Below are 8,613 nucleotides of genomic sequence, written 5' to 3'. Positions count from 1 at the left end.
CCAATCTTGGTGTTCTCTGGCAAATGCCAAACGTCCTGCACAGTGTTGGGCTGTAAGCACAACCCCACCTGTGGACGTCGGGTCCTCATACCACCCTCATGGAGTCTGTTTCTGACCGTTTGAGCAGACACATGCACATTTGTGGCCTGCTGGAGGTCATTTTGCAGGGCTCTGGCAGTGCTCCTCCTGCTCCTCCTTGCACAAAGGCGGAGGTAGCGGTCCTGCTGCTGGGTTGTTGCCCTCCTACGGCCTCCTCCACGTCTCCTGATGTACTGGCCTGTCTCCTGGTAGCGCCTCCGTGCTCTGGACACTACGCTGACAGACACAGCAAACCTTCTTGCCACAGCTCGCATTGATGTGCCATCCTGGATGAGCTGCACTACCTGAGCCACTTGTGTGGGTTGTAGACTCCGTCTCATGCTACCACTAGAGTGAAAGCACAGCCAGCATTCAAAAGTGACCAAAACATCAGCCAGGAAGCATAGGAACTGAGAAGTGGTCTGTGGTCACCACCTGCAGAACAACTCCTTTATTGGGGGTGTCTTGCTAATTGCCTATAATTTCCACCTGTTGTCTATTCCATTTGCACAACAGCATGTGAAATGTATTGTCAATCAGTGTTGCTTCCTAAGTGGACAGTTTGATTTCACAGAAGTGTGATTGACTTGGAGTTACATTGTGTTGTTTAAGTGTTCCCTTTATTTTTTTGAGCAGTGTATATATATATATATATATATATATATATATATATATACACTACCGGTCAGAAGTTTTAGAACACTGACTCATTCAAGGCCTTTTCTTTATTTTTACTATTTTCTACATTGTAGAATAATAGGGAAGACATCAAAACTATCAAATATCACGTATGGAATCATGTAGTAACCGAAAAAGTGTTAAACAAATCAAAATATGTTTTATTTTTGAGATTCTTCAAATAGCCACCCTTTGCCTTGATGACAGCGTTGCACATTCTCTCAACTATTCTCTCTTTTCATTCTCTCAACCAGCTTCACCTGCTATGCTTTTCCAACAGTCTTGAAGGAGTTCCCACATGCTGAGCACTTGTTAGCTGCTTTTCCTTCACACTGCGGGCCGACTCATCCCAAACCTTATCAATTTGTTTGAGGTCGGGGCATTGTAGAGGCCAGGTCATCTGATGCAGCACTCCATCGCTCTCCTTCTTGGTCAAATAGACCTTACACAGCCTGGATGTGTGTTGGGTCATTGTCCTGTTGAAAAACAAACGATAGTCCCACTAAGCACAAACCAGATGGGATGGCGTATCGCTACAGAATGCTTTGGTAGCCATGCTGGTTAAGTGTGCCTTGAATTCTAAATAAATCACAGACTGTGTCACCAGCAAAGCACCCCCACATCATCACACCTCCTCCTATATGCTTCACGGTGGGAACCACACATGCAGAGATCATCCGTTCACCCACACCGCGTCTCACAAGGACATGGCGGTTGGAACCAAACATCTCAAATTTGGACTCGTCAGACCAAAGGACAGATTTCCACTGGTCGAATGTCCATTGCTCGTGTTTCTTGGCCGAAGCAAATCTCTTCTTCTTATTGGTGTCCGTTGGTAGTGGTTTCTTTGCAGCAATTCAACCATAATGGCCTGATTCACACAGTCTCCTCTGAACAGTTGATTTTGAGATGTGTCTGTTACTTGAACTCTGTGAAGCATTTATTTGAGCTGCAATTTCTGAGGTACAGTTAACTCTAATGAACATATCCTCTGCAGCAGAGGTAACTTTGGGTCTTCCTTTCCTGTGGCGGTCCTCATGAGAGCCAGTTTCATCATAGAGCTTGATGGTTTTTGCGACTGCTCTTGAAGAAACGTTCAAAGTTCCTGAAATGTTCCGTATTGACTGACATTCATGTCTTAAAGTAATGATGGACTGTCGTTTCTCTTTGCTTATTTGAACTGTTCTTGCCATAATATGGACTTGATCTTTTATCAAATGGGGCTAACTTCTGTATACCACCCCTACCTTGTCACAACACAACTGATTGTCTCAAACACATTAAGAAGGACATAAATAACTTTTAACCTCATGAAACTGGTTGAGAGAATGCCAAGAGTGTGCAAAGCTGTCATCAAGGCAACGGCTGGCTACTTTGAAGAATCTCAAATATGAAATATATTATTGTTTAACACTTTTTTGGTTACTACTTGAGTCCATATGTTTTATTTCATAGTTTTGATGTCTTCACTATTATTCTACAATGTAGAAAATAGTGAAAATAAATAAAAAACCTGGAATGAGTAGGTGTGTCCTAACATTTGACTGGTACTGTTATAGTACATATACAGTTGAAGTCAGAAGTTTACATACACCTTAGCCAAATACACTTAAACTCAGTTTTCACAATTCCTGACATTTAATCCTAGTAAAAAATCCCTGTCTTAGGTCAGTTAGGATCACCACTTCACTTCATGTGAAATGTCAGAATAATTGTAGAGAGAATTACTTATTTCAGCTTTTCTTTCTTTCATCACATTCCCAGTGGGTCAGAAATGTACATACACTCAATTAGTATTTGGGAGCATTGCCTTTAAATTGTTTAACTTGGGTCAAACGTTTCGTGTAGCCTTCCACAAGCTTCCCACAATAACTTGGGTGAATTTTAGCCCATTCCTCCTGACAGAGCTGCTGTAACTGAGTCAGGTTTGTAGGCCTCCTTGCTCGCACACTTTTTCAGTTCTGCCCACAAATTTTCCATTGGATTAAGGTCAGGGCTTTGTGATGGCCACTCCAATACCTTGACTTTGTGGTCCTTAAGCCATTTTGCCACAACTTTGTAAGTATACTTGGGGTCATTGTCCATTTGGAAGACCCATTTGCGACCAAGCTTTAACTTCCTGACTGATGTCTTGAGATGTTGCTTCAATATATCCACATAATTTTCCTTCCGCATGATGCCATCTATTTTGTGAAGTGCACCAGTCCCTCCTGCAGCAAATACCCCCACAACATGATGCTGCCGCCCCTTGTGTTTCACGGTTGGGATGGTGTTCTTGCAAGCCTCCCCCTTTTCCTCCAAACATAACGATGGTCATTATGGCCAAACAGTTCCATTTATGTTTCATCACACCAGAAGACATTTCTCAAAAAAGTACGATCTTTGTCCCCATGTGCTGTTGCAAACCATAGTTTGTCTTTTTTATGCTGGTTTTGGAGCAGTGGCTTCTTCCTTGCTGAGCGGCCTTTCAGGTTATGTCGATATAGGACTTGTTTTACTGTGGATATAGATACTTTTGTACCTGTTTCCTCCAGCATCTTCACAAGGTCCTTTGCTGTTGTTCTGGGATTGATTTGCACTTTTCGCACCAAAGTACATTCATCTCTAGGAGACAGAATGTGTCTCCTTCCTGAGCAGTATGACAGCTGTGTGGTCCCATGGTGTTTATACTTGCGTACTATTGTTTGTACAGGTGAACGTGGTACCTTCAGGCATTTGGAAATTGCTCCCAAGGATGAACCAGACTTGTGGAGGTATACAATTATTTTTCTGATGTCTTGGCTGATTTCTTTTGATTTTCCCATGATGTCAAGCAAAGAGGCACTGATTTTGAAGGTAGGCCTTGAAATACATCCACAGGTACACCTCCAATTGACTCAAATGATGTCAATTAGCCTATCAGAAGCTTCTAAAGCCAGGACATCATTTTCTGGAATTTTCCAAGCTGTTTAAAGGCACAGTCAACTTAGTGTATGTAAACTTCTGACCCACTAGAATTGTGATACAGTGATTTATAAGTGAAATAAACTGTCTGTAAACAATTGTTGGTAAAATTCACAAAGTAGATGTCCTAACTGACTTGCCAAAACTATAGTTTGTTAACAAGAAATTTGTGGAGTGGTTGAAAAACGAGTTTTAATGACTCCAACCTAAGTGTATGTAAACTTCCGACTTCAACTGTATGGTATATACTGTATATATGTGTATACATTATTTGAATAGCAGGACACTGTAAAATCCATTATCCCTCTGAAGAGTATGAATTGGGCTTTTTGAGAAGGTTAGTATCCTAAGCAATCTGCCTACACATTGTTGGAGGTACAATTGACCAACATAGCTACTGTAGTAGGTCAAAGCTTTGTGCTGGAAAACCTTGGTAGAGCATGGGTGAAGTACACATTGTGGTGATCATGTGAATTTCCTTTATTTTTCGGCTTTAGTCCAATAACTATTTCTCACTTAAAACGTTGTTTCTTTTTGTTGTTTTTTCGTGGTTTTTAGGTGATTATATACAACATTATTATACAACATTATAATACAGCAAAACACAGCAATAAAAGTAAAGTAAGAGTACACAATAATGACAAATTGCAACAGAAATAATGTAGTTATTAGTAAAAAAAAAACTGAAACCCATTTAAGCCAATATGGAATAAACTGGAGAAAATGTCCATGATCTCTTTTAACAAGACAATCGAGAAAGCTCCTGGAAAATACACAAATAATCAAAACTATAAACTATTAACATGAAAACGTACTTTAAAGTTTACTGAAGAAAAGCCTAGTACTTCATTACCTGTAAACAATAGTGAGTTATTACAAAATATAAAATGTGTAATCAAACGTACATTCATCAGATATAGTCATACAATTCAGGAATGGCCACAATTGCACTTAAACATATATAGAGTTATGCAGGCTTTATTGTTCAAGCCCATTTCTGCCACACCTGATTCTACTATTCAAGGTCTTGATGAACAGCTGAGGTCTTGATGAACAGCTGAGTAGTAGAATCAGGTGTGGTAGCACTGGGCTTGAACAAAAAAACATGCATAACCTTGTGGCTCGTCAATAGCAATTTTGGTAACTCCTGATTCAAACACTGTGACAAATGACAAACTGCTAAGGTGCAGTTAAACAAGTACAAAACACTTAAGAATACATATTTACAAATATGACATGGGATAGGTGCTCTAAATCCTTTAGCTACAAATGTTCTTAGTAATGCTGTACACAGCTGTCCAACTCCAGTCATAGAGTACACATTCACACTTTTATAAATGGCATTTATCCTGGCCATTAAGCAGACTGGGGCTTTCCCTGCATGTCGGTAGAGGGGGGTAATCAACTGTCTCTAGGATGTACTGTAGGGATGGCGTGCATCTGACGGATGAGGGCAATGAAGTCTTCCTTGATAGTTTGAGAGTTGGTCTCTCCACCATTCTCTCCTCGTGCACTATTACATTTATATTTACATTTACGTCATTTAGCAGACACTCTTATCCAGAGCGACTTACAAATTGGTGCATTCACCATATGATATCCAGTGGAACAACCACTTTACAATAGTACATCTATATCTTTTTGGGGGGGAGGGTGGGGGGGGAGGGTTAGAAGGATTACTTAATCCTATCCCAGGTATTCCTTAAAGAGGTGGGGTTTCAGGTGTCTCTGGAAGGTGGTGATTGACTCCGCTGTCCTGGCGTCGTGAGGGAGCTTGTTCCACCATTGGGGTGCCAGCGCAGCAAACAGTTTTGACTGGGCTGAGCGGGAACTGTGCTTCCGCAGAGGTAGGGAGGTGAACAGGCCAGAGGTGGATGAACGCAGTGCCCTTCTTTGGGTGTAGGGACTGATCAGAGCCTGAAGGTACGGAGGTGCCGTTCCCCTCACAGCTCCGTAGGCAAGCACCATGGTCTTGTAGCAGATGCGAGCTTCAACTGGAAGCCAGTGGAGTGTGCGGAGGAGCGGGGTGACGTGAGAGAACTTGGGAAGGTTGAACACCAGACGGGCTGCGGCGTTCTGGATGAGTTGTAGGGGCTTAATGGCACAGGCAGGGAGCCCCGCCAACAGCGAGTTGCAGTAATCCAGACGGGAGATGACAAGTGCGTGGATTAGGACCTGCGCCGCTTCCTGTGTGAGGCAGGGTCGTACTCTGCGAATGTTGTAGAGCATGTACCTACAGGATCGGGTCACCGCCTTGATGTTAGCGGAGAACGACAGGGTGTTGTCCAGGGTCACGCCAAGGCTCTTAGCACTCTGGGAGGAGGACACAATGGAGTTGTCAACTGTGATGGCAAGATCATGGAACAGGCAGTCCTTCCCCCGGGAGGAAGAGCAGCTCCGTCTTGCCGAGGTTCAGCTTGAGGTGGTGATCCGTCATCCACACTGATATGTCTGCCAGACATGCAGAGATGCGATTCGCCACCTGGTTATCAGAAGGGGGAAAGGAGAAGATTAATTGTGTGTCGTCTGCGTAGCAATGATAGGAGAGACCATGTGAGGATATGACAGAGCCAAGTGACTTGGTGTATAGCGAGAATAGGAGAGGGCCTAGAACTGAGCCCTGGGGGACACCAGTGGTGAGAACACGTGGTGCGGAGACGGATTCTCGCCACGCCACCTGGTAGGAGCGACCTGTCAGGTAGGACGCAATCCAAGAGTGAGCCGCGCCGGAGATGCCCAACTCGGAGAGGGTGGAGAGGAGGATCTGATGGTTCACAGTATCAAAGGCAGCAGATAGGTCTAGAAGGATGAGAGCAGAGGAGAGAGAGTTAGCTTTAGCAGTGCGGCGAGCCTCCGTGACACAGAGAAGAGCAGTCTCAGTTGAATGACCAGTCTTGAAACCTGACTGATTTGGATCAAGAAGGTAATTCTGAGAGAGATAGCAAGAGAGCTGGCCAAGGATGGCACGCTCAAGAGTTTTGGAGAGAAAAGAAAGAAGGGATACTGGTCTGTAGTTGTTGACATCGGAGGGATCGAGTGTAGGTCTTTTCAGAAGGGGTGCAACTCTCGCTCTCTTGAAGACGGAAGGGACGTAGCCAGCGGTCAAGGATGAGTTGATGAGCGAGGTGAGGTAAGGGAGAAGGTCTCCGGAAATGGTCTGGAGAAGAGAGGAGGGGATAGGGTCAAGCGGGCAGGTTGTTGGGCGGCCGGCCATCACAAGTCGCAAGATTTCATCTGGAGAGAGAGGGGAGAAAGAGGTCAAAGCATAGGGTAGGGCAATGTGAGCAGGACCAGCGGTGTCGTTTGACTTAACAAACGAGGATCGGATGTCTTCAACCTTCTTTTCAAAATGGTTGACAAAGTCATCCGCAGAAAGGGAGGGGGGGGAGGGGAGGAGGATTCAGGAGGGAGGAGAAGGTGGCAAAGAGCTTCCTAGGGTTAGAGGCAGATGCTTGCAATTTAGAGTGGTAGAAAGTGGCTTTAGCAGCAGAAACAGAGGAAGAAAATGTGGAGAGGAGGGAGTGAAAAGATGCCAGGTCTGCAGGGAGGCTAGTTTTCCTCCATTTCCGCTCGGCTGCCCGGAGCCCTGTTCTGTGAGCTCGCAATGAGTCGTCAAGCCACGGAGCAGGAGGGGAGGACTGAGCCGGCTGGGAGGATAGGGGACATAGAGAGTCAAAGGATGCAGAAAGGGAGGAGAGGAGGGTTGAGGAGGCAGAATCAGGAGATTGGTTGGAGAAGGATTGAGCAGAGGGAAGAGATGATAGGATGGAAGAGGAGAAAGTAGCAGGAGAGAGAGAGCGAAGGTTGCGATGGCGCAATACCATCTGAGTAGGGGCAGAGTGAGTAGTGTTGGAGGAGAGCGAGAGGGAAAAGGATACAAGGTAGTGGTCCGAGACTTGGAGGGGAGTTGCAGTGAGATTAGTAGAAGAACAGCATCTAGTAAAGATGAGATCAAGCGTTTTGCCTGCCTTGTGAGTAGGGGGGGACGGTGAGAGGGTGAGGTCAAAAGAGGAGAGGAGTGGAAAGGAGGAGGCAGAGAGAAATGAGTCAAAGGTAGACGTAGGGAGGTTAAAGTCACCCAGAACTGTGAGGGGTGAGCCATCCTCAGGAAAGGAACTTATCAAGGCGTCAAGCTCATTGATGAACTCTCCAAGGGAACCTGGAGGGCGATAAATGATAAGGATGTTAAGCTTGAATGGGCTAGTGACTGTGACAGCATGGAATTCAAAGGAGGAGATAGACAGATGGGTCAGGGGAGAAAGAGAGAATGTCCACTTGGGAGAGATGAGGATTCCAGTGCCACCACCCCGCTGACCAGATGCTCTCGGGGTATGCGAGAACACGTGGTCAGACGAGGAGAGAGCAGTAGGAGTAGCAGTGTTTTCTGTGGTAATCCATGTTTCCGTCAGCGCCAAGAAGTCGAGGGACTGGAGGGTAGCATAGGCTGAGATGAACTCTGCCTTGTTGGCCGCAGACCGGCAGTTCCAGAGGCTGCCGGAGACCTGGAACTCCACGTGGGTCGTGCGCGCTGGGACCACCAGGTTAGAGTGGCAGCGGCCTGCGGTGTGAAGCGTTTGTGTGGCCTGTGCAGAGAGGAGAGAACAGGGATAGACAGACACATAGTTGACAGGCTACAGGAGAGGCTACGCTAATGCAAGGGAGATTGGAATGAAACTTAACTAAACAACTGGGGAAGTGAGAGAGCAGGGCCTCCCTCACTAACCATTCACTGAAACACTCAAATATAACTTTTCCAACTTCCACTTTAGAAATTATAATTGATGTAAACTACAGTGGTTCAATGTTTCCAGGAATAGGCTCAAACTTAGTTTATTCAGCTAGTACACGTCACACTCCCTGTCCCTTGTCACCTCAATGATGCCTAACAAACCCAATGGCTCTTTTAAGAGGCAC

This window comes from Salmo salar, chromosome 06 (genome assembly GCF_965601325.2).
Source record: "Salmo salar chromosome 06, fSalSal1, whole genome shotgun sequence".
NCBI classification, from domain to species: Eukaryota; Metazoa; Chordata; class Actinopteri; order Salmoniformes; family Salmonidae; genus Salmo; species Salmo salar.
Note: the sequence above shows the minus strand (reverse complement) of the source record.